Raw genomic sequence first — 26,408 nt, forward strand, 5'->3', positions numbered from 1 at the left:
AAATGACTTTCCATGACTATACGGTTCTGTAACAAGCTTTGTTTCCCTAACGGCTACTCAGGATACGTAACTTAAGGGTAGATATATTCAGTATACCGATTTAAAACTTAAACCTTTTAAACAGATCATAGCCTTTCGGTAATTTTGTGATGTTAAATTTATCTGTAAGTACTGTACTGCTTACACATGATATCCTTGCACGTTAAACATCTAACTTTTTTTTTTTTTTTCATCTACCTAGCTTTTACAGCAGAACCTTTACATTTATCAGTCCCCACTTCCCCTAATTGCAAGCTTCCCTCGAAGTCCCGGCTCGCCCTCGATTCGTGGGGTTGCGTGTGTGTGTGTAAGTGTGTATTTTGCTTAGAAATCGCGATGTGCCTGAAGCGGGGGAGCTGCGGGAGTTCTCCGGGGGCACAGGGAGGCAGGCAGGGAGGGCAGCAGGCGGGGAGGCAGGCCGTCAGGGAAGGAGGGAGGGGGAGGGAGGGAGGAGGGGCTCAGTCTGAAGGGATCTGTGAACCCGAAAGCGAAATTCGGCCGCGCCGCGCAGCTCCCTGTCAGCGGCCCCGTCGAAACTACAGGCGAACCCCGCCTCCGCCTCCTCCTCCTCCTCCTCCTCGGCCGCACCGCCTGAACCGCACACCTCTGCCTTCGTACCGCCCCCCAGCTCGGCCACCTCAGGCCCCCGCCCGGCCCGGCCGGGGCTGGGCAGAGCGGCGCGGCCTCCTCCTCCTGCCCCGCCTCGCCGGGGGTCCCGCCCCGAGGCGGGTCCGGGCGCTGGCCCAGCCGCGCTTCGCCACCGGCGGTAGCGGTGGCCCCGGTGGTTCTCCTTCCGCTTCTCACCGGAGCCAACAGCCGGTGGCTCCGCCTCTGCGCGTCGAGTGACTGGCCAGCCGGCCGCGCCGGGTGCGGTGAGGACGGGCGGCAGTGGGAAGGGAGCGGGGCGGGCGTGAGGGATCCGCGGCGGGAGAGCAGGGAGGAAAGCTGCCGGCCCGCCCGTAAGGGCCGCGCCGCTCCTCCGGCAGGGCTCGGGGCGGGTGGTGGAGCTGTCTCCTCGGGCCGGGCCGGTGAAGCTCGGCCGCCTCCTCCCCGGGGTAGCGGGAGAGGCCGCGGGCGGAGACGCCCGGGGCTGTCGGCGGGCGAGGGCCCCCTCAGGGCCGCGGTCTCCCGGGACCGTCCTGGGGGGCAGGGGCCTGGTGTGGAGCGGGTCGGGCAGCGTGGCGTGACGCCGGGTGACCGGCAGGTAGTTAGCTGTTCCTCTCGCGGCAGCCAATTAACATTAATTAGGTGCCCCGCGAGTGGCAGAGCCCAGCACACAATGAGATCTGCGGGCGCGCTTTTCGGCCGCAGTGTTTCTGCCTGCAGAAGCGCTCGCCCCGCCCCGGTCGGCTCCGGCAGAAGTTTATTTACTGTCTTTCTCCCTGGGGTATGGCGGATCCAGGGAGATGGGGCTGGCAGACAAGAAGTAAGAGCTTCCAGGGTCGCGGGGAAGACGAGGTGTTCCGAGTCTCCCCCGTGTTTCAGCTCTGCCGCGGAAGTGCCAGGGTTTGCCCGTGATTTTTTTGCTTCTGCCTTTTCGGGTGGGCATGGCAAGGTGTGCGGTGCGGAGCCTGCATTTGTGTTAAGAGGGTACACCTGCAGCCGAGCCTTGCGGTTGAACTGACAAACCCGTTTGTATAACTAAAGGAGAAAAAAAAAAAAGGTTTTAAAGCGGTATAGGCTGATATTTCTGCTTTGGGTTGTGTGGGTAGTGTAGTTGAAAGAATTACCTAGCCAATTCCATCTGCGAAGGCAGATGGAAATGTGAGAAAAAAGGCGAGTACCCCATCAACGCTTCTTTCTCAACTTTCTTCGCGTGCTCTTGGTGAAATATGCTTGAAATAGGCTTCATATGCTCTTGGTATTGGTGAAAACTAGAGGCATCTGCTAGAACGTGAGTGGGTTTTCCCAGCACTGGAAGAAGCCCATAGGAATGCTGGAGGTTGTTTTCCTAGAAGTTGTTATGAGGTTGACTCAACTCTTTCTAGGAGCTCTGTGGTAATGTCAGGCCTTCCCCTGCTCTTAACTAGCCTCCTGGGATGACTTAAAAACAGAACAAAACAAACCCAGCTCATCCTGACTCCTGGTAAATATTTTCTGGCTATTGCATCTGGGTACAATGGGAGTAAAACTTGTCAGTAACATTAGAACCTCCTTAACTGGGCTCTTATCACCCCATTTCCTTGAATTAACCAGCCAGTGTCCCCAAACATTTAGATAAACATTCCTGACTGAGAAAACAGACTTATGTTAAAATAACTCCTTTACTCTTGGTAGCTGTGCCAGTATAAAAGCTCCCCTGGGTCTTAAAGCAAAGCCTTAGCCAACGTGCGGAGTGAGTTCTGAAGGTGTTTATCAGGAGCCGTTGGCGCACTGTCTTTGTGTGGCGCTTCAAAGGTAAAGGATGAAGCCCTCTTCGTAGTTCTAGCTTAAGCAGTATTTTTCTTTCAGGAAATAGTATATTGTCTGGTGTTTTGGCAGGAAGTCTATGGGGCGTTCTGTTTTCCTCCTTAGTAGCAGCTGAAATAGTTTCTTCAGTTCGTTGATCTGCCAGGTATTTAGAAGAACTTCTTATTTTGTCATTTTGGTTTTGTTTTCTACTTAAAGCACAGATGCTTTTTCGCTCCTTCCCCTTCCTACCACTCTTAAAGGAAAATAATTGTAGATCAGTAAAATACTCTGCTCTTCAGGAGGCTGTCCTTCAAACACTGGCTTTTTAACAGCCAGCAAGATATTGTCTTATGTGTCTTCTGCAGGCAAATGTGTTTTGGTAGTGATACCTGTAATCGAATTTAAAGTTAACCATGGCTCTATAGTTAATCGAGCTTTATATTCAATGGCTCCATAGTTAAGAATGTTGTAGATAGTTGCTAAGTGGTTGCTAAGAAAGGATCAAAGGGGAATTGTTTGAAGGAACATCTGTAGCCTAATTACTTGGTCTTCCTGGGACACTAAGACCTTAAATGAACATCTAATCAAGATGTTTCTACAAACAATGCCAATATGGCAGTGAAAACCAAAGTCCAGGTGTCCTTAACTGAACTGTCTTCATCATAATACTAAAAACCTACCCACAGGTCAAGAAGACCCTTGCCCAGGTGAAGACCCTTCCTCTATGGAGGTGCAGTGATTGAAGAGAATGACACACCAGATATTATAACTATATTTAAATTACTAACCAGTCATTGTAATTGGGAACGTACTACCTTGTAACATTTGTGCATAAGTATAATGAGGAAATGGGCATTGGGTTTGCTTGATTTGTGGAAATCCACTGAGCACCCAGGCCTGAATAAAATGCAATATCTTTCCTGTGTGTGTGAGAATTAGTTTATTGCAAGCTGGGTAATGAATGTGCTTTTCAGACAACAGTAGTAGAGTATTTTTATATCTGTTTCTAAAAATTACACAAACCAGTGTTTCCCAGCCCTTTTGTTTGCCTGTTTTTTTTTTTTTTTTTTTTTTTTGGCAAGGAAAAATGATTGAAAGGGGCCTGTTGTGTTTGCTTAGTCACCTCTGAGGGAGTAGAGGTGTGATGGTGCACCTGGCCAGGTGTGTGCTACTCTGGCAGTCCTCCTTGCCAGGCCTTTTGCCCATAGTGGACCAGCTGGGCTGCTTACTGTGACCTTCTGAGCCATCACCTGGGTCTGTTGACTTTTGGCTGTAGGTTGCAGACAAGGGAAATGGCTTCTTAAATCCTGTATGTGCTGAGCTTGCTCAGTTTCGTTTGCTGCAACCATGAGCAACATATCAGTGGGTTGGAGATATGTGACTTTGTCACAGTGTTTGTGGTCTCTGCTGATCCTAATCAATGGAATCATTAATCTCTTAGTTTGGTGCTGAGCCTTTCTTCTCTTTGTTGATGACTAATAATCAACAAATGAGCACAGGAGGGAGATCAGTACTCCTTGCCCCCTGATTTAAAAGGCGGGGGGGAAGGCTGAAGACAGCAAAGAAAGAGTGAAGGGAGCAGAAGTCCAAGTAGGTGCTGTTCAGCTGTCCTACTTCCTAGAGCAGCTCGTACTTTGCTTGTGAGAAACTGTAGAGCCTGCTGGTGACTCTTAAGAGGAGGAAAGGAAAAAAAAAAAAACCACAAGGAAAAATGGTGAAAACACACATTATGGTTGTTAGCATTGGGTGATTGCTCTTCTTTGCTTTTATGAACTGATACTGGGCACTAATATTAGGAAGCTGTTACTTCAAAGCAAATAGGACTTGAAAACCTGCCAGGAGATCCTCTGATTTATCATTAGTAACTGGGGACATAGGAGACTGTTCAGTGATATTGTTGGTGTAAGTCATTGCTACTTCAGTAAAAGTAGCGCTTGCAACTTAATGACTATTGTCCCTTCTAGGAGCAAAGGCCAGTAAGGAGCTCCTACTCTTCCAGTGGATGCTGCACATCCATCTGAAGAGACACACACTAACAAGGTTGCTGAAGTAAGTGATCTTACTTTTTTTTTTTTTTAAAAAAATTGGAAATATGGCAACTCTTTTATTATCTGTAGTCTAGTTCATCCTGAGGCACCACAGTAGCAGATCTGGTGCAACTGAAGATGTAGAAATGGGGAAGAAAATGGGGTTGGGGAAAACATAAACTTCTCAACCTATCTTTGCTACTCAAAGTATTTCTAAGCTGTACTTGATACTGTTACAGCCACAGTTTTTCGAAGGACTATCACTTTCCCATTGCTGACAGGGAATGGGTTTTTGCTTTTTCATGCATTTCACTGCTAAACACTACTAGGATCTTTCTTTTTTTTGTGTCTCTGATAAGCATGAGAGTTGTTAGTTCTCAACAGTTTTGAAACTGCAAAGGGCAGTGAAAATGTAAACCAAAAAGCTGTAGGATTTTAGACTTGGAGGAATTGCAAGGAAGATCATCTAATGAGTGGAAGCATTGATAATGTAACTTGCAGTATACAGGGAACTTCACAAATCTGTAGAGAAGAAAGGCATTAACACAGCTATACTTTTTTTTTTAAAAGAAAAAAACCCAAACACTCCTGTGATATTGAAGCTAGTAGCATGCCTTATTTCTGGTATAAATGATCTCCATAAAATGCTGAAGAGCTCTTCTAGTATGTGCTGGTGAAAGATTACTATTATTCTCCATGACTGAAATTAAATTAACTTCTTAGTTTCCGCTTCAGTCAGTATTCCATACATAGATTGTAAACTTTTCTTTAATTAGTAGTCATTAGCTGTTGAATGATTGAGTGCAATACTTTTAAAAGGGGGTATAACTGCTGAAGATGTGAGACAGTTCTTTGAATGTGCCTTAAAACCTGGAGGGAACTTGGGGAGTCTTCAGAGATTGAAGTGCATTTCACAGTTACTCTGCATTTCACAGTGATTTCCATAAAGTGTGATAAGTAGAAATCTGTAGCTGTAGCATAGGGCTGTAGGTATCTTCTAAAAAAAGTCATTCCATCCAGGATAAAGTGTCTTTGGACTCTGCTTTATCATTAGTTGATCTCTTTCATCGTAATAATACAACTTAAAAGCAAGAGTTACAGATGTATACTTATAGGTATATATTTCTATTATACACATGAACTATGCTACAGAGGCAAGGATATTCTCATATAAAGGAGGCTGGTGCTAGTATTAAAAAGCTTTCATCTGTAGGTTTCTGAATAGAGTATTAGGCTATGTTAATCTGTGTGGTGAATCCGATCCCCATTACTAATGCCTTTTTTCCCAGCGAATCTTCTAATTTTGTGTTGAAAATTGCTCTAATGCTTACAGCTATTAGTCAAAAGTGAACATAATTTTTCCCCTGAGGAGTGTAAGCAATAAATGCTTGGTTGATACCATCAAGCAATCAAATACAATCTTGAAGATTTCGTTTTGTTCTGAGCAGTGACATCTCCATTGCCGAAGTTGCTGTGCTGCTTGGTATTGTGGAGAATTAGAATTCTAAAAGTCCTTGCAAAGCATAGATCTTCCAAATACCTGGAGTCCATGGTCCTAGTGGAAAATTCACTTTTTATCTTCGTGCTTGGTTTAGATGCTGTTTATGACAAATTCAGATTTTTCTGTATCTAGCGCTTCTGATTGTTGATCTGTGGCATCGTGTTTATCTGTGTTATCTCATTTCTGGTGAGAAGAATGACGTCTTTCCTGATGCCCTTCTGGCTGTGACTGCAATTCCTGTGGCTCTTACGCAGTGTTGCTGGGTGTGATTGCTGTAGGACTGTGATCAGGTCCATTGCCAAGTGCTATGGAGTGCTTTTTCCTTGGGTTTTTTTTTTGATTTTTGTACTGTCTCTGGATAAGTTTTAAAATTGAATTACATAGTTGTAATTTCTCAAGTTGTTATTAACTGCCTGCTTCAAGAAACACTATTTTAGTACAATCTGTAGGGTATTAAGCAATTATGGATAGTGTAGTGTGCAGAGGTCTGTGTAGTGTAAGGCACCCATGAAAGCTATCAACCGTTGTCTTAAAATCTTACATTCAGCATAAACAGGGAAAAATTGACCAAGATTTTTAACAGTTAATCATTTTATTGACAAATTCTTTTGTACACAAGTGACACATGAATACAGGAGTATTGGGTCATATACTTTGTGACTGGTCTGTTGTTGGTTAACTGTTGGGTTTTCCTCCTCCTCTGGCTAGTTCAGCTTGAAATTACACTTGCACACCCACACACATTGTCATAAATCCACTATGAGTAAAATTTAAATATACTGAGGTCCGCTTAATTACTGGCCCTTGGACCTCTTGCACACCCCCTGGTATCTCCAGTTGGTAACTACATATGTAGCCCTGTGACCTGCAGCTCCTTTTCCAGTTGCTGGCACCCAGACTACCCCTGCATGCCAGTCTCTCCAGTTGCCGTCACCAAGACCTCCAAGCCCTGTGGTCTTTTCTCCAGGTGCTGGCACCCTGCTCTCTTCAGTTGCTGACCTTAAACATACAAGCTATCAGCCCCTGGTCCCGACTGGACCTTGCTTACATGTGACCAACCCTTTTTATTCTCCCTCTCTATTTCACTCTTTCATTGTTCTTACACATTCTCCTTTCCCTAAGCATTCCTTAAGGTTTTTAATAGTCCTGCATCCCTGCCTCAAATATCCCTACTGAAATGTGACTTCAGATTTATAATGTGAATATTAGAATAGCCATGACTGATACATCAGTGGAAATGTGTGAGAAAGCGGCAGAAGGAATAGCAGACCACAAGTTAAAAGAATGGCCTGTGTTGACAGTGAAGGAGCACCACTTCCAGGACAGTTTCCAGCAATAAAACTGTGGAATGTGTTGACTGTAAGGGTATGTGGAAGGTGGTGAGAGCGTCTGCTTTGTTAAGGTTATCTGCTCAAGGACCTTTTCAGTGTAAATGGAGACAAGAAGGGAAAGGGAATAAACAAAATGTTCAGAGACACAAACCTGATGGCTAAACAATACTGAGGATAACAAGAAGCAAACCTCCTCAGCTATGCTAATTGATAAGAGGGTGTGGGATGTGAGGGTGTTTATTTCGACAAGATTATCTGATCAAGGACCTTGTCAAATGGGATTATAGGGGAAGGAGGGAAGCTGTAAAGAAAACTTGGAGGTAAACCTGACAGGCAAATGTGAAGGAGACAGAAGAAACAAACCTCAGCAGTCTCTCTTAATTGATGGGCCATTGAGAAACTGCAGGCAAACCTAGACTTTTAAAGTGATTAGAGTGCAAACCTAGGAGTCCCGGGTGTGGGTGGGAGAAAGAGGATGATGGAACCATGCAGAGGGGGAGCAGACAGAAGAGGGTATAGAAGGCGTCAGTCCTGTGTAAACCATGGCTGTCAGGAGGTCTGTCTGACTGAGCCCTCTGTCTGATCCCTGCAGCCAGTCCTGTCTTCTTAAGTCCTTTCTTAACTATCTGCATCATCTCAATCTCTGTCCCCTGTGTGCAAGTGCTACAAGAACTATGTGCCAGCTACTGAGGAGACCAGTGTGCGTTGGTAACTGGGCCAGCATGTGGAGTCAGACTTGAGGTGTAGGCACCCCTGGGCCATGGTGCTGCTGGAGTGAGAGGGTGTCTCGGCATCAGTAATTGGAAGGACCATAGCTCATGGGAACATCTCCACAGGTTCCACAGGCTTTGTCTGGAGTGTAGACACCCCTGGCCTGCGGTGCCAGCGATTGGAATGAACAGGAGACTCACCAGGGTGAGTGGAGTGAATGAGGGTCTCAGTGCTGGTGGCTGGAGCAGAACTGTGGGTCTCAGCCCGTCTGTCTGAGGCTGGCTGATGGTGAGAGTGCGTGGGGCATATCTTCCCCAAACTGGGTGTGTGGGGCTTGCCTTTATAATTTGCTAGCAGACTTCAAGGTGGACTAGGTGTCCTGGGTACAGAGAGAGGTATTGGATGGGCAGATGGTCCACGCTGGTATTTGAGGGGATCTATGAGTGTGAAGTGCTTATGAAATAAGTGTGTGCATCTCTTTGCTGGTGAGTATCAAGGTGGACCAGCCAGCAAATAGCAGATCCTTCAAAGTGTCTAAGAGGGCCTGGGATCTATGCAGGGGTATTGGATGGGTAGTGGGGCTGTACTGATACTTAAAGGAATCCATGAATGTGTGTGTGCGCTTGTGTCTGTAGGCCATGGGGTTGTGTGGGTTTTAGAGAGACACTCAATCCTGACCAGACAAAGACAAGGAAAGGGACTTGTCTATACTTCTATTTTATGTGAGTCATGCATGTAGGTGCTGTTGAAGGCATCACCTTGTCTGTGGCTGTCTTGTGTCAGTGTCCTGTGTGTGTCTCTGGGGTGCGTGCTCAGCCTTGCTACTGGTTGAACCTGCAAACAGGAAAGCAGCAGCAGCTGTGTCCATGGGCCTCCAATGGAGACATCTGGGTCTCCAGGCTGGGCTCTAGCCCGGAGGCAGAAGGAATCACCAGGCCTGGGAGCTGCTGGAGGTGGTCATTTACGGCATCCCTCAGCAAGCTCCAGGGCTATGCTACTGAGATAATTTGAAGAGGATGATTCCGATGGGTTTTGTTTTAATGGGTGTTGCTTGAACTGAAAAATCTCTGTCCTGTTTCTTCATCTGTTCTGAAAAGGTCCTGTTTGTTCTGAGTGCTCTTCCTGCTGTGCTGGATTTGGGCCTTGAGGTCTTTGATAAAGAAGTGTGTTCACTTAAAAAAAACGCAAAACAAAAACCAACAAAAATTCTAACAAACTGACTCAGAAATGCTGTTGGATAATACTGAATAAAGTTGCGTTAAAAGTTCTGGTGATTGGAGGAAACAATGCTAAGAACACAAAGGAAGGCTGGGAGGAAAAGCCTGATTTAAACTGAAGTTCAAGGGTGTAAAGCTGAAACAGGCCCATCCAATAACTGTTTTTGTAATGCTCATCTGTGGCAGCAGATGGCATTAGGACAGCAAAGCCGATAGGTGAAAGTGAGAAATACACTGTTGGAAATGGTGGGATGGGATTCTGCAACGAAGAGTAGTGATGTGTCTTCATATGCTTAAAGTTACTGTAAATACTCTGTGATTGATTGTCAGTCTGAGATACAGGTAATTTTTAAGAAGTTATCTCTTATGTAACTGTTAAGAATCCTTGTGGCAAGAAAACCTGTGTGTGCTGGTGCTGCTGTGATGTTTACAATACAGTTATAAACTGAGGAAAATGAGAATTCTTGATGTGTATGTACTCCTCCCTTTGGGCATGTTTGGTTGATTTGGGCCATCTGGTACCACAGGTGCGGGTCTGCCAAGCTGCTCTAATCTTTCTGTGATACCATGATGTCAAATGTACTGAATTAATTTTAAATGTTTTTGGTTAACTGAGACTGGCTGCTAGATGTCCAGAAGCAGGGGAATGAAGTCATGCTGGCCTGCAGCTGAACTTTTGTCCTTTCAGTTCTTAGAAGCTTGTGTTTGCTGAACTCCATGTCCCGGAGAGGTAGGAAACCACCGAGATCAGAGTGGCTGGCATTGAGTTATATATGTTTGGCGTTTAGAGTTTTGGTCCAGTTAAAGGAAGCCTTTAATAATGAATAAGAATATTTTATAACTATTGTTAGTGCCTCAGTTACACTTGTCGCAGGGGAGATTGACTGCTTTCAACAGCCACCGCCAAAGGTGGCAGCAAAAGTAATTGCAGTAAGATGTTGTAAAAATGAGGCTTAAGAAAGTCTGATGGCAAGGTTCAATCTATTCCTTACTGTACAGAGGATATAATAAAAATGCAAAAATACCAATATAAGATCTTAATGCCCTATGGTACAAGGTGATGTGTGATATTAGTCACCAAAGATCTGCAGTTGGTAAGGGGTCTCTCATCCTCAAGGAGTAACCTTGAGAGTCTTCCCAACTCGAGGAGATCACCACTGTGCTTAGCAGGGAGAGCTCACAAAAGGCTCACTTAGGCTGTCTATTTACAGAATAAAGTGGTTGGCTTGTGATCAAATTATGTGCAACAGAAAAGGTAAGCATGAGACTCCTTGTACCCACAACTTCATTTGTTCCTTGACAAATTAGTCTTGGAAGAACCACCTACTTTTCATGTGTTAATTGCATGGTTGGTGTTCCGGTTTCCTAGCTCATATGCATCAAAGCTCACCGTATCACCCTGTTCCTGCGTGTGTTTTGAAAGGACAGGTTGGAACTAGAGGTGTTCTTGACCCTTCCTTGGGAGCCTGAACCAAACTAATCTCTAGTTTGGTCAAGGAGTCAAATGCATCCATCACTTTCCATCAATCCACTTTATCGACTCATAGAGTGGTAGTACAGTTATCTCTTGCCTCTGTGTCATAAATATGCAGCGTATTGCAGGTCAGTGGTAAGGGTACAACGATTTGGTGAGTTGCTTAAGCGTTACAATTAATGCTAATTATATACCATTGCACATACAGAATCAGTTGATAGCATAATTTGTTTCATTATGCACCAAACTTTGATATACAGAATGATTATAAGCAATAAAGTCAAAACTGACAAAACTATGACTGGATGTAACATCAAATTCAAAGCTCCAGTTGCTGTTGGTTACCATTCAAGTTCATAAACATACACAGCTGTTCCTGACATAGACAAGTGCTGTCTCAGCGCATTTGTTGGGGTGTACTGAGAAATGTCAGACTCCCCTAGGGGGAATTAAAGCACGTATCAGAGGTTCCAGAAGAATTCCTTTTGCGCGTGAGCCTCATCCTAGGTCAGGGATGCAAGCTTCAATGTCTACCTATTGTCTGCCTTTATTTCTCTGCCAGGCCTGCTGTGACGATCCATGGGGTGGATCACAGATCCATCTTGGCATAAAGCCAGAGATGATACAGAGTAGATTAGTTCAGTAGTAGCATCTCCTATAGTCAGTACACGGGCAACAGCTAAGTCTATGTTTGCAGAGAGCTACCAGACGTGTAGGTGTCATTTGGTGTCAGTGGCATTATTTCTGACAATCTTTATGAATTTCAGCGGGTTGGATTCTGCTGTCACCTTGTCACCTCTCTTAAGGTTACAGCTATTGCAGCTCGGACCCATGGTTGGGCTTGTAACTGCTCAGAGCTGAGGAAATGTTTGCTTGAGTTACCTCCAAAGGTTTAGTAATATCATGCAATCACTGTGTTTTGGACATTCCCGTAAAGGTAAAGTGCTTGTGGTCAACCACTGTCCTAATCCCAATTTAAGTAATGATGACTGTAAGGGAAAGTGAAGATTTTGCAGTAAGGTAGTTGTTGTGTCTAGTTTATTGGCTGGAGCTTCTGCATCCATACTGTTGAGCACTCCAAATACCTTGTAAAGTTTCTCTGTGCGTTTGTGTTGTGCTGAGTTAGGTCGTAGCTGTGGAGCCAGGCTAGCCAACCTTGTAAGTAGTAGACAAGAAGAGGGGCACACTGAGTTCAGTCTAGATACATTGGTTGGCAGTGTTAACTCTGGCTGTTTTAAGGACCAGTTAGGATCCAAAATTAGCTGTTGCATATGATTTTTTTCCAAGTCACATAAGGACCTATTTGTCCAGAGGAGGGCTGCAAAGATGATCAGGGGGCTGGAGCACCTCTGCTATGAAGGCAGGCTGAGAGAGTTGGAGTTGTTCAGCCTGGAGCAGAAAAGACTCCAGGGCAACCTTATAGTGGCCTTCCAGTACCTGAAGGAGGCCTTACAGGAGATATGGAGAGGGATTTTTCATGAGGGAGTGTAGTGATAGGACAAGGAGTAAAGGTTTTAAACTGAAAGAGGGGAGATTTAGATTAGCTATTAGGAGAAATTCTCTACTGTGAGGGTGGTGAGGCACTGGAACAGGTTTCCCAGGGAAGCTGTGGATGCCCCATCCCTGGAGGTGTTCAAGGCCAGGCTGGATGGGGCTTTGAGCAGCCTGGTCTACTGGGAGGTGTCCCTGCCCATGGCAGGGGGGTTGGAACTTGGTGATCTTTGAGGTCCCTTCTGACCCAAACCTATGGTTCTAATCTATACTTCAGTAACAATGGAGGATGGAGTTGAGGGTGAGTTAGGAAGAATAGTTGGAGGGCTGGCTGAGGTGAGCTCGAGAAGTACCAGTGAGACTCAGACAAGAGAATAGTATTAAACTTAGAGTGGTTAAAGCCTTAACCTAAAGGCACACAATGTCAACACAGTGAGAAGGTATAAGGGACGTGCCACAAAAGGGCTTGTACAGGCACGCGTGGCACACTGATAGTTAGACCGGTATAATGTCTCCTAGTATTTCCATAGGGCTGGCTGTGGGTGGCTGATCGCTGAAAGAGACCGGTTCTTCCCCACTTGGGCTTGTGTGACACTTGGTGCTATGTCTGAGGGAAGATGTATTTCATGGTGTGCTGCAACCCTGACTAAAGCTTTAGCAGCAGGATGATTCTAACACTTGTGCAACCAGAGAGCTGGTTCTGTGGTCCAGGTTGGAAGCTTGGGTTAAAGTTTCCTTAGTTTCATCTGCTACTATTGGACTGCAGTTGGCTTTCTCATAGGTGTCAGTGTTTGCTACCACTGCCACCCCTCTGATCACAGCAGTGATGTCTGCTTGGGCATTCCATATGGGCTTGGCCATGGGACATGCAGAATGAGAATCAATATGGCCAACAGCCAAAGCACGTGAGTGGGCATAGTCCTGTATTTTATTACGAAGAAGTAATCCCCAAATTTCCCTAGTATGGGTGTGGAAGGAGTGTGCGTTCCAAGAAGGAAGCCAGTGGATGCACCCAGTGAAAACAGCCCAGGAGTTGGTGTAGACCCGGTCATCAGAAGAGTGAATGACCAGCAGCAAAGGGAATTTCCAAACAGATGTTGGGACTCTGTGGGCTGCCTGTTTGGGAGTGCCTGGAGCCAAACAGGCGTTCCATGCTTCAAGACACTTTGGGTCAGGCCCTTTTGCACAGGCTTAGGGGGATTTTTTAACTAACTGAACGCAGGGATGTTTGGTGGTAATGATAGCTGCATCTTCACAGAGGAGGGAGGATGACAGAATAAGTATAGCAGAAACTAACTTTACTAATAGTTGGGACCATGTGGCGCTGGACAATGTGCCTGTAAGGCTAGTGCCTGCTGATGTTAATAGTCTTGAGTGGACCAGGACTGTTTTTGACTAGTGGATGCTGCAGTGGCTCAGAGGTATGACAACCTGATAGGGCTTCATCTGTCACAGGGACTACATCTAAAGTGTGATTGATAACCAGACTACCTGTGCTTCATTCCAAATCTGTGTGACTGGCCCGGGGAATAGTCAGAGGCCCTCAGTCATCTCAGGGCCTTTGTCACTACCGTATGCTAGTGATGCCTGAAAAGAGTCTGTATTTTCCTCTGGAGTTTGCATCTGGATTCCAGACCCTAGAGGAGGGTTGTTGGAAGCAGAGGTCAATATTGCTGATAAACACCTGGTGCCCAGAACAAACACAGAAACTGGGTGAAGATCCGGTGGTTTGTGCTGCCATGGCACTGGGGAGGAAAGAGAAAGCAGGGTGGAGGCTGCGCAGTCCCGTTCTTCTGCTTTTCACAAGAAAGTTTTGTACGGCCGGTCACAAGAAGTGTTTTGTTCGATGGCTCATGGTACGACCACAAGGAACGATGGCTTGACCGCAGTCACACCCACTCACTTTGCACAATAGGAGTATAAATATTACCCTGATTTCATACCGAATTGAGGGATGAGAATTCAATGACAAATAGTAGGGACAGATTAAAGGGTTTGTCCTCCTCGCCCTCCCCAAAAGGGATGCCTTTTGGTAAGGTTTGCAACCTTGGCCATGCTGTGTGCTTACCCATGAAATCAAGCTTGCGATTGCAATCGTATCTTTAAAGCTATATAGCTATTCTGCAGTTTAGTGCATTTATCACCGGCAATCTTTAAGAATCTGTATATGTTGCTTAAAAACAAACCATACTATTCATGCACCTCACTGCTGCTTTTGAATGTGGCCGGACCTACAGCAGACGGGCTCTTTGTGCATCTGGTGTCAGGCCTACAGTCACAGCAATAATTGGTCTCACTAAAGGTAATGTTAAATTGGCATCATGGACAGGATTGCCACAGATAAACTACTGTAGGAACGCAGTTGTGCACCATCACAGGCAGGGATTAAATGAGCCCAGAAATTTTGGAAAGATTAGGACAAGGTAGTAGAGTGAATAGAACAACATAGGAGTCAACAGAAACTCAAAAAAAAAAAAAAGTTGAGAGTGATTTGTGTGGTTTTGGGGGCTTGTTTATCTTGCGGGTAAAAAGAAATCAAAATGTCCTTAGCCCCTGAAAAGATTGCAAATGTAACATACATAGCTCTGAAGTTAGAGATTGAGATACTTAAAGTATCATTGGCTTTTGAGAAGGAGACATGGGGAGAAATAAAAAGGCAAGTAGATGATCTTTTTAAGTTAAAACAAGCAATTAGAAAAAATACGGACTGTGCGGTTTAGAGGAACAGCTGCAGGAAAGGTTAGATAAATTATTTGATCGAACCTGCTCTAATTCAGTCCAGCACATTCATAAGGTGGTACTCTGTAATGATCCCAAAACATGGGATGGAGACATTTGGTATGACAGTGATTTCCCAGAACAGGTTTGGCCACTAAGGGAGACTGAAACTGCTGATGAGGGGAATGGAGAAGCCCACACTACTGTATGTACTGTCCCCTGCTGAACTAGCTAAACTGCTGGAAAAATATTCCAGGCCTCCCAGAAGGAATCAGAAGATCCTTCAGAAGACCCTCCATGTTGCTTTGCAAGCGATATTGTACAGGGAATCGCAGATGTGGTGGATTCTTCGCATACTAGCTGCGGCTGTATTCGCACTACCCTAAAACTTTTTCATTTTATACCTTTCCTTAATGTGTGAACAATGCTGTATTTTTGATCATTTTAGTAATTATTCTACAGCATCCCACCTCTGCTCCCTTCTGTGCCGCTTCTTTCCTTTGATTGCTCGGAAATACTGTATAATACAATACTAACCCCACATTGCCACCCCTTCCTTACGTGTCTCAGTGGGGGAAAGTGTGGTCTTTGTGTCTGGGCTGTGCAATACCAGGACTGATGTCTATGCCACGCATAGGTGTCAGATGCAGAGAAGAGTTTGGTCATGGCGTCTCTTTGTCTGTACTTCCTTTTTGAAATGGAAATATCGTGTTCTTTTCAGAAATTGTGAAATCTCAAATGACTGAAACTGAAAAAGCAGAGGCATGGAAGGAGAGTCTGTAGGGCTAAAACTCGATGTTGTCCCAGATAATTGGTCTCTCTCCTGGTTGCGCTACAGAGTTTTATTGGGAAGATAGAAAAGTGATGTGACTGAGTGCATTGTAGATATTGTTAGTCTTGTATATTTTGTGAGGTTTTGTGCAGAGCTCCAGCTTGCTCCTGGGCCATCCACTGACTCAACAGCCATGAGGCCAGATCCAAAGCAGGGAGGGTTGCCCAGCTGTGCTTGAGGGTGAGTGGGCAGGAGCCATGGGCAATAAAGAAAAGTAAATGGGCTGGATGGGCAGTCAGGCTCAAGTGCTTCTCAGTCAATTGGCAATTGATTCTGCCTTGGCAACTCAGGGATCCCAGCACCTGTGATGGGCGTGTGCTGAGGATGCATCATGGTGCAGTTCTCCTTCCAGGCATGGTACCAGAGTCCCTTTGGGGACAAGTGCCTGGAGCAAGCTAGGAATAGCTGTTGGCTGCTGGAAGAGCTGTTAGCTGCTGGCCTTTCCAAGGTAATGGCTTTCTGGTGTCTCCCTCTTGCTGTCAGGAGAAGCAGCCAACTCAGCACTTAAGTTAAGGGCCCCTCTCTGTTAATGCATGTAAATCTGAGAAGAGTCCATAAGAATCAATGTAAGGTTCTCACAAATATAGAGTCTTCACACAAATGGAGATATTTGACACAATTGTGATTTACAGCAATTCAAAACTTATTAATGATTTGAGGTAGATCAAAAAATAAGTTTTAGCATTAACCGATGTAAGGATTTACAAGATTATTTAATAAAATAATTGAACAGTGACTTAATTAGCAATTTGAGAATGGCAAGATTCACGCTAACTTGCTAGAAGGTATCCCAAATCAATAGATACGTATACGAGCACAAACATACAAACACACACCACTTGGGGGGTTGCACATATGCTTACACATGAGTTTGTAACTGCGAGGACTAAAGGTCTCTTCATAACAGGTAACTCCAGTGAGCCAACAGGTGCCCCTTTTATGCACATGCAAACAAATATTTGGATCCAGTGAAGTATAGGAACATCCATGCTGGTAGAAGCTAATGTGCATATAGAGAGGTGGATGAAAGAGAGGCTAGCCTATAGTTAAAATTTCCCTCTCTGTTTTTGGAGTAAGTACAATGCATCAGCATTCCTCAGTGGCGGTAACTGAGACTTGAGGGCAGTTGACTCTCTTAATCCTTGAGGTGTTTGCCTGAGCAGTGTCCTAAATTGGGGGAGGCACTGGTCACAGCCCTCTGCCATCCAGGAGAGCTCAAAGGGTCTTGCTAGAATCACTACTTACAGGGTCTGAGATAATTGACTTTTGTTAGGTATTTTTCCACTCCAGCCCAACTCAGACGATGGGATATGCTGGTACTTTCCACCATCTGCAAGTTCTGGTATCATCCCCCTTTGGGCCATGGTCCAGGTACAGATATACTAGGCTGTTAGGGAGTGATTGTTCCAAGAGATAGGGCAAACAGGAGCCAGGCGTGTTAAGGGAGTGCCTTAAGGCTCTGGCCCGCTATCTTTTGCGATTCATGCCTGACTTCTCCTAGGTTGGGATATGAGCCAGGGGCAGGGAATAGCGCCGAGCACCTAGAGGCCAAAGGCGTGGGGTGGTGGTGGTGATGGTGTTTTACCACCGCAATCTGCCCCATGACTAAAGTCAATTGATCTTGTTATAGTTGAATTTAAAATAAATCAAGTCCAAAATAGATTCAATAAATATTTATTGAGGTAGGCAGGCAAAAGCAGTGCTGGGCGGCCGGGGAGTCGCAGCTCCACCAAAGGCTCGCAAATTCAAGCAAGCTGAGCAGCTCTTTTTATCTTCACGGAGGTCGGTTTCAACATCTTCGGTACGCCCCTCTGTAGCTTCTTGCTTGAGGTAGTTTAGATAAAATGTTGGTCACAGAATCAGCTCAAAACAATACATTCCGATAACATTGTGGTTAAGCTTTTTGTCAAACAGAAGTTCCCATGTTGGCGTAGCAAGATAACATTGTGGACATGTCTCTTCTGGTTAAACAGGGAGTTCTCAAGACTGCCACAATGGGTTCGTTCCTCTTGCTTAACTTGTTTGATCAGCAAATCACCTTTAGTTACTTATTACAATCTCATCCACAGAGTGGCAGTGTGATTGCCTCTTGCCTCTATGCATATAAACAGGGAATGCTGCAATCCAGGTGTAATTTGAGGGAAATCTTGTGTTTGGTCATACTCTTAGAGTTTCATTAAATGTGGTTAAGTGACAGTTACCATTTTCTGTGTGATAAGTGAAGTTCACTAACTGCCGCCATGATTGAAACTCCTTTTCAATGTTGTCCCTGTATGGGGTCACCTGGCTAAACAGGTTACGGAGCACAAAGGCGAAATGCAGGGAGTTGTAATTCCTTTTTGATTTGACAGAGCCTTAATCCATTAACAAACAGAATGCCCTGAATCCCATTCCACCACTATTCAGTAACTTTGTGTACTAGACATCACAAAATTAGCAGTGTAGACTAAGGGACTGTCACACCACCAAAGATAAGCATTCCAGATAGTATAGTCCACTCAGGCATAATCCTGCCCACCAATCAAGTCAGGAAACAAAAACTGTAGGGTTCAGGACACTGTACAAGGTAACTTCCCAGGGATTAGGAGGTGAGGAGAGGGTAAGTGATCAAGAAACATACATATGGTATTTGTCATGCTTTAAGATTGTGATTAGTGCACTTTTTTAAGGTACCCATATCTAGCACGCTTGTGATTTGTCAGAATCACTTGTAGGTTGTAATAGCGTATCCTGTGAATTGCTTTTTAAATTGCAATAGTGCGTTCCTGTGCTGTATACATAAAACCTGCAGTAGTGGCATATTGGACCTGTGAGTGAAGTTCAAATGAATTGTTAGTTTGAACCTTACGGTGAAGTATCTCTCTTTCTGTCACAGTCCCAAATCAATTTACAAACCTCAGGGGGTTGGGTTCCTCCTTGTCCTTCTCTAATAATGGCTCCTGCTATGCACTGTATCCATGATTGTGCTTGGATGCAACGCAGGGCAAGAGAGGTGCTCCCTTGGGTTGCTCTGAGGGCTTTTGCAATTAATTGACGATCATTTTCTTCAGTTAGTTCCCAATGAGGTAAAGGGTCCAATAGAAGCCATTGACTTGCTCCCAAGGCTGGTAAAGATCACCTTAGCAGGCTTTCCAATTTGGTTGGGTTGTCAGTAGTAGCAGTTAGTTTATTCATTAGGACTTCAGTGTCTATGCTCTTTCATACTCCTAATCCTGTTCCAAATAACCTGGTGGTATCCTGTCATGTGCATTGGGATTGTTTATTGTTAAAAGATCGTCCATGTAGCCATGCTAGGCAGCCACTGTGAGCAACTCCCAGAAAGGTGGAACAGTCTGGTCTTAATTGCTGACACATTAATGTGAAGCGTTAGTTCCACTCTTTTTAGGGACCAACTGGGGTTAAAGAGAATTTGCTGTTGCGCTGTATGCTTAATTATGTAAGGGCCTGTGTTATAAATGTGAGGAGACAGTTTAGTAGGATGCCAAATTGGAAAAGATGGCTGTTGAATTTCGATTTTGAATTGGAAAACCAAACTGGAATGGAATTTGAAGTTGGCCCAGAAACACATTATGAGTACTGAGTGGTATATGTTAAAGCTATACCAACATTTGTGTCCATAAGGACAAGCATGTGCGTGGTCAAAATCATGTTCAAGTTTGTTTTCAGTATATTCTGCAGTCATGTGTGAAGCTGTTGTACACTCAGTACGGTTTTCAATTTGGTGTCCTATTGAAATGGTGTCTCCACTTGTTCCTTTTAGAAATGGGATTTGCCAGGCTTCTCTTTTATGATCCATTTTTGCTTATGGAAGGCAAAATTATTGCATAACACTGCTACAGACAAATTTAGAGATTCGGCAGGGTAAGTATTGGGTGTGTATCCATTATAGCCTATATGAGCATGGATCCATGGCCATGCTGTTGGGCATGAGTTCCATATATTGCATGCATCAATTGTAAAATCAAATAGTAGATCTGGGTTTTTATCATCCCGAACACACAATGCAATTACAGATTTGGTAAAGGTGAAGTTATACCAGCAATCTAAATTTGATTCTCTTATTTTGTAACAAGTGTTCTTGTGGTTTTCCACCCTGGAAAAATCAGTATGAAATATTTTAATTTCAGTTGGCTTGTGGTATGTGGTTGATGTGTGGTACGTTCATACCTGACTTTTCCTAGGTTGGTATGTGGCTCAGGGATGGGGAATCGTACCAAGCACCGAGTGGTCAAAGGTGGGGAGGGGTTGCACTACCACAGGTCTCCACAGAGCAAAAGAGAGACAGACGGAGAGATAGCGAGAAGAAAAGAGGGGTGGAAGCAGAGCAGGCATGTTCAAATGCCACACCAGGGACCTTGACTCCATTCATCACAAACTTAAGGATCTCCTCACTTTACTCATATGAGAAAGTGAAGCTGTCTCACTGTCATTTTCTCTTTCTTTCTCTCTTCCTAACACTCAGAGACTTCTGTCTTTAGTCACTTGTCCTTCACTGTAAGTTTCTTTAGATTGGAATTGGATAACCTCCTGGGTTCTGGGGGACCCCTTTTGCCAGAGGAATTCCTGGGGATATATAGCCACTCTGTGATGGAACTGAGAGCTGCTGAATTGACAAAGAACTGACTAAAGAGATGCTGCTTTGTTCATAGTAGAAATCCTGTTTTACCAGCAATAATTTTTAAGGAGCCCTTTAGCAAACTGTGTACCTGTACATCCATGTTCCTGTATTATTTTCTGTCAAATAAGACTCTGAATTTGCCTATCATGATTTGTGTGTCTCACTGGGAATTTAGACCTTAAGCCTGTGCACTTGCTATCCCAGACCTTGGAGATCCCAAACGTGGAGGAACCTGTAAGGAGATGATCCAGACCGAATAGGGCGCTGGGCTTGCCCAGCAACAGCAAAATGATACTGGTAGGTGGTCAGCACAGAAAGCACCGAGGAGAGGGGTATATAAACTGCTCCCTGAGAGCCCCATGGCGGGAGCACTCCTGAGGAACCCATGTGTGGAATAATTACTAAAATGGCCAAAAATACAGCATCACACATTTAAGGAAAGGTATAAAATCAAAAGGCTTCTAAGGTAGAATACAGCCGCAGCTGGCATGCAAAGAATTCAGCATCTGTGATTCCCCGTACAATATCGCTTGCAAAGCAACACGGAGGGTGGAGCTGAATGGAAATTTGATGGCCAACCTCTGTGATAATACAGCAGATATAGGAACAAGATGGTACTGTGGAACTGATAAGCTGCATACTTTCTACCCTGAGCCAACAGTCTGTCAAATTTTGACAAAATGCTGTCCTTTGTGCGAACTTTGCTCATTATAATGTCATTATAATACCAAAACACACCTCCACCCCAAAGGCTACCCACCTCCAAGGTGCGACCACTCTTCCTTGAGTCTGTGCCCTGAATTTTTAGTAAACTATACCTTTAAATGTGAAGCGAGAGAATTTTACACCAATCATAATAAAAGTATTTATGACTAGAGTCACTCAAACTCCACCTTGAAGGTAAAAAATAGTATAGAAATAGCCCAAGAAAGGGGGAATATCAGGGAAGACACCATTGTGAGCTAGTCAACTCCATCACAGACTGCCTATGACTTCCAGGACCAGTCGACGGGCTGAGCCTTTCTTCCCCCCATAGGGACGCCTGTGGTGGGTAAGACTTAGACTATACAGAGTGCTTCCTCTGGAAACCTAGGAATCTCTCTAGAGAGTCTTTCCTACATTTATAGCCAGACTGTATTGTTTATAACTTTGTCGTGCATTTTGTATATTTAACAGTACTTTTATTTGCACCTGCTTTGCAGATGGTGTATTCATCACCAGCAGTCATAAGAACATATATATCTGTTGCTTAAATGAACTGCACTGTTTAAGTACTAGTCATTTTGGTTTCTCACTGAATGCGACCAAAGACTCAAGAGTGGCCATGCTAGTTCAGGAGCACGACTAGACTGAGGGTGCAGTCCACTATTAGTGTATCCAGATCATAACAGTTTAATACATTAAACGTGACTGGACTGACAGTGGTGAACTGGACATCACTCGGAATTTAAACCCAGCCGCACCTAGCCTCCCATCTCGGTGAGGAGTGTTAGAACGCAAGGGGGTTTATTTTCTGCCAAAACGGCTTTGCCCCTTTCACGCAACAGAAAATTTGGCGTAGTCGGCAGGATTGCTATGAATAAACTGCTGCAAAAATATGATTGTGCCCTTTCCCAGACTGGGAAGGAGTGGGCCCAAAAATTTTGTAGGAATGAAGAGAAAGTGGTAGAACATACTGAAGAGTGTCGGGCTTCACTAAAGCTCAGAGTGGGAAAAGGCAAAGGTGTGATTTCTGTGGTGTCAGGCATCTGTTTATCTTGTGCACAACAAGAAGTTAGGGAAATCCCTGCTCCTAATCTGATTTCTGCTGTAGAATATGCAACTCTGAAATGGGAAAATGAGGTGTTGAAGTCATCATAAGCTTTTCAGAAGGAGACGGGAGAAAAACTAAGAACTCAAGTTGATAAGCTTGTGAGTAAAAATGAAAGTTTAGGAAACCAGAATGCTCGACTTAGGAGTGAAAATCTCCAACTTAAAATGTTATTGGAAAAGGTGACAGGGCTCTTAGATAAAATGCAGCCTTCGGCCCAGGTCCAACAAATTCGTAAGTTAATGTGTTGTCCAAATTCCGGAACCCAGACTGTAATTTTTGGTCTAACAGTGAGGATAATGAAGAAGATGAGGCAGAAGGGACTTTCACTTTGAAATCCCAAGTCTTTCCTTTACAACCTCTGGTTAAAACTGAAACTGCAGTTGGCGATGAAGTCCACACCACTGTGCGTACTGTTCTGTGGACACCAACAGAGTTGGCGAAAATAAGGGAAAAATATTCAAGGCGTCCAGGAGAGTCATCTGTTGAGTATGTGTGGTGAGTTTCTTCTGAAGGAGGAGATAGAATTATGGTGAGTGAGGAAGAAGCAGGAGATTCTTGGGGACCAGAAGTGTTTTTAACTACTATGCCCGGGGATCGTAATTATTCCCTAACCGCTCGAGCAGCCTATTGGGCAGGTGGTATGGATCCATGAGAGAGGGGGGAGCCGTTAGAGATTAGAGCTATGGGCTACTCTGATCTGTGTGCGCAAGTACGGAAAGCAGCTTGTCTGCAAGCCATGTATGACAGAGAATAACTTCGGAAATCCCCAATGTCAGCCCCTATCAACCCCGATTGATTAGCCCCTCTCATCCATGGTCTTCCTGATTGGCTGAAACTTGTCAGCACTCAAGATCTCATATGAGATGTTCGGGGTAATTGTAGGCGGAGTCAGTGTCACTCCATACCCACCTGGAATGAATATGTTCCAGAAATAGACAACTACAGATGCTGAATGGGCTGGGCCAGCCTAACTGGTGAAAAATCCTCCAATCACCCCTGAAAGGTTTGCCAAGTCCAAACTCATGCTCAAAACCCTAAATCAGATGGAAGGTTTAAGCCTGATTAAGAAGCCCTAGAACCGGGAGTACGCTGACAATTCTTGCATGGTGTCCCTACGGGAGATCTCTGTACACTGGTCCAATCTCTAACTAGAAAGAATAATTCAGTTGGGGAGAAAAGTCTAACCAGAGAGTCCCCAGGCCGTGAGAAAATTGTGCCTTCTGCACCAGAGCATGATGTTCACGCAACACCATGCTGTGGTGATCTGTCCTTTACTTGGGACATCGGGTGAGGATACTTTCCCAGGAACTGAGTGATACCTCTTAGGTAAATTATATGGAATTAGGAATAAAAGCAGGATAGTCCTCAGTCACAGGGTGGTGTGATTGTTACCTACTTAATTGAATTCCTTATCCCAATAAACCTCACTTTGTGCCTTGGAACCTTATTTCTTCAAGGGGTAGATAGCAGCAGAGGGTGTGACCACAACAGCACTATTTGAACGAATTTCCTCACACCAGTTTCATTTTTTCATTCTCTATTCGTGTGGCTCTTAGTCACACGCACAAGATGTGCAGCAGTGCCTAGAGAGAGACTACTTTTTGGCACTGTTGTACTGTGTGTTCAGGTTAACGGTTTACATGAATAAACTCGGAAAAGTTAAGCTGAAGATCCTCTCAGTTGAGTTGAAGGTGCTTATTCTTAGTTTATATTCCTAGTTATTTATACATATATATAAATAAACTTATGTCCACTTTTTTATTTTTAAATGGGAGCCCAAAACACAGTTTTAACTTAAATTCCTTTACGTAAGTGAAACACATAGCACCATATTGGCTTGAATGTGATGCCATGTGCAGTTACCTTCAGGCTCAAGCCAGATCTTCTTTGGCCAGCTAAAACACAGAGCAAGCCAAACAGACAAGGCTCAACACCTAAATGGAAATTAGTATGTTTATTAGTTAACCCTTACATTTAAATTATCATCTCGCAAACTTGAGGCAGATGAACTACTCTTATTCACATTGCTTTCTACGCCATGCACTACTTCCTGACTATTTATGTCCCTGATAAATTTACTTATACTTGTGTGAGGTTGTTGGAGGACAGCCTCAGTGGTGGTGTCTGTGTTCTCCACCAGCTTGTCACACCTCCAGCCGTGGTGCTGGAGCACAACGATCAATTCATAGCAGTCGATATCTTTAATGCCTTCAGCGTGCCGAATTTTGTCACGGTGTGCTGGGACAGTAGATTGATTAGCATGGAAGTGGTTATGCCAGGGAAAAAGATGAGCCCTTAATTCAAGTATCTGTTTTCTAAAACTAATAACAGAGTAGTTCTACAAAAAGCGTATCAGCCATGAGCTTTACAGTTCAATGCTCTTTGCAGCCCTGTGCTAGGTGTGGGTGGGATGGAGTTACTTTTCTTCACAGCAGCTGGGTTTTGGAGCTGTGGCTAAAACAGTGTTGGCAACTCAGTGGTGTTTTGGCAATTGCCGAGCAGTGTTTGCACAATGCCAAGGCCTACTTTTCCCACTCTGTCCCCCCAGCAAGTGGGGTGAGAGTAGTCAAGAGGCTGGGAGGGGACACAGCCAGCACAGGTGACCCAAGTTGGTGAAGGAGGATATTCCATACAGTATAACCCCATGCTCACCAATAAGAACAGATGGAGGAAGAAGGGAGATAGGGCTTCCAAGGTGGCTGGTGCTCAGAGACTAGCTGGGCATCTTGCAGGCTGCTTGCAGGAGGTGGTGAGTGATTTCCTTTGTGTTGCTTGTTTCCACCCCCAACCTCCCCTTACCTGTTAAACTATCTTTATGTCAGCCCTTGAGTTTTCTCACTTTTTGTTCTTCCAATTTCCTTCCCTGTCCTGGTTGGGGGTGAGTGAATGGCTGCATGAGTCCTTGGCTGCTGGCCAAGGCTACCGCAAGCCCTGCTGCAGTATATCAGATGAGTTGAGCTCCCATGGACCTATCCTGACAGGTAACTGGGGGGAGGCCAGCCCTATGTTGGCTGTCACACTGGTAAATAAGAGGTTTTGCTGACCACAGCTCAAACCAGGGTGCAATGCTAGCTTTCGCCTTATCAGTGGACCTGGATGAAGTAAACTGCCATGCTGTTGAAAAGCACTGAGGTCTACTGGTGGCTGTTTCTCCAGTGTGGTCAAAGGACCTTCCACACCGGGCTGGCTTTGATGTACTGAATTTATATTACTAGTCTCCTGGTCCCGGTGTTACATGGGTCACCTGATCAAATACTCCTTACTTGTCATCCTTCCTTTATATCCTGTGGCTGGTTACTTCCTCATGATACTTTCAGGTTACCGATGTCACTAATGTCCCAGTGAATATTGTTTACTTCTTCCCACTAGTCATGTTTAAGGTCAGTCTGTTAGTGGGAGCAAATGTTTGCAGTGTTACCTAGTGGAGGATGGAGGCCATGACTATGCAAGCATTACAGTGATACTTTTTTTTTTATAGCCCAAGCACTACAGTGTACAATTGCAAGAAAAAATTGCACAAATACAGTAATGTATGGTTATGGCAAACTGTAGTAGAGAACTATTCTGCTAATGTAGTTTATTCAAGATTGAAGCAGTTTATTAAGAACATATAATTAACTGGCAATCACTGAACTGTATCTTCAGAAGGAAAAATTGGTAATATAACAAAATGCAACACTTTAAAAATGTTAAGCATCTACATTTTCTGGATGCACCCACTGTTTCTAACCACCTTCCTTTTATCTCAGAAAGTTTTAATCTCTCCTGTGACATGCATCCCTCTCCACCATGTAACCCCGATGTATGGGTTACAAGTACAAGCCCTCTTCTTGCAGGTTGCTCCAGCTTTGTGAGTATTTACTGTTCCCTATAACCTGCTAATCCCATGCTGGTGAGGAGGCGTCCTATGAGTTTGCATGCACACAGCTTGTTGCATGCAAAGTAAGTCCCTACTTGTTGCACCCTCCAGTGTTAGTCTTCTAGCTGGATACAGGCTGGGCTCTTTACAGCATCTGATGGAGAGGATGCTCTGTCTGGCACAGGTAGACGTTGTGATATTGACAGGATGTCACACAGGCCTTGACTACTGGTGTTTCCACTCCAAGGTGAGTTCCTCATGTTAAAAATTCCATGCCGCTTTTATATTTCTTTTATATTTCCTTTTTTTTTGTTTCAAAACCGTCTTTGAACTTCTACAGTTCTATTTAATCAGGTGATGATTGTATTCCTCTTCAACACCATCAG

The 26,408-nt window shown here is 44.5% G+C and overlaps 1 protein-coding gene across 10 annotated transcripts in view; it reads left to right on the forward strand.

The window, feature by feature from the left end:
* Positions 1 to 321: 321 nt before the first annotated feature.
* Positions 322 to 26,408, forward strand: part of RESF1 (retroelement silencing factor 1) — a 70,007-nt gene continuing 43,920 nt past the window's right edge. For 5 of the 10 annotated variants that reach the window (XR_010068994.1, XR_010068991.1, XM_063319344.1 and 2 more), the window contains exons 1-2: positions 641 to 911; positions 4,395 to 4,479. The gene's annotated coding sequence lies outside the window, so the exon portion shown is untranslated. Of the gene's footprint in view, positions 347 to 640; positions 912 to 4,394; positions 4,480 to 26,408 lie in introns of those variants that run through there. The other 5 variants (XR_010068989.1, XM_063319359.1, XM_063319315.1 and 2 more) reach the window with 2 other exon arrangements.

Source organism: Chroicocephalus ridibundus, chromosome 1 (genome assembly GCF_963924245.1).
Source record: "Chroicocephalus ridibundus chromosome 1, bChrRid1.1, whole genome shotgun sequence".
Classification (NCBI taxonomy): domain Eukaryota; kingdom Metazoa; phylum Chordata; class Aves; order Charadriiformes; family Laridae; genus Chroicocephalus; species Chroicocephalus ridibundus.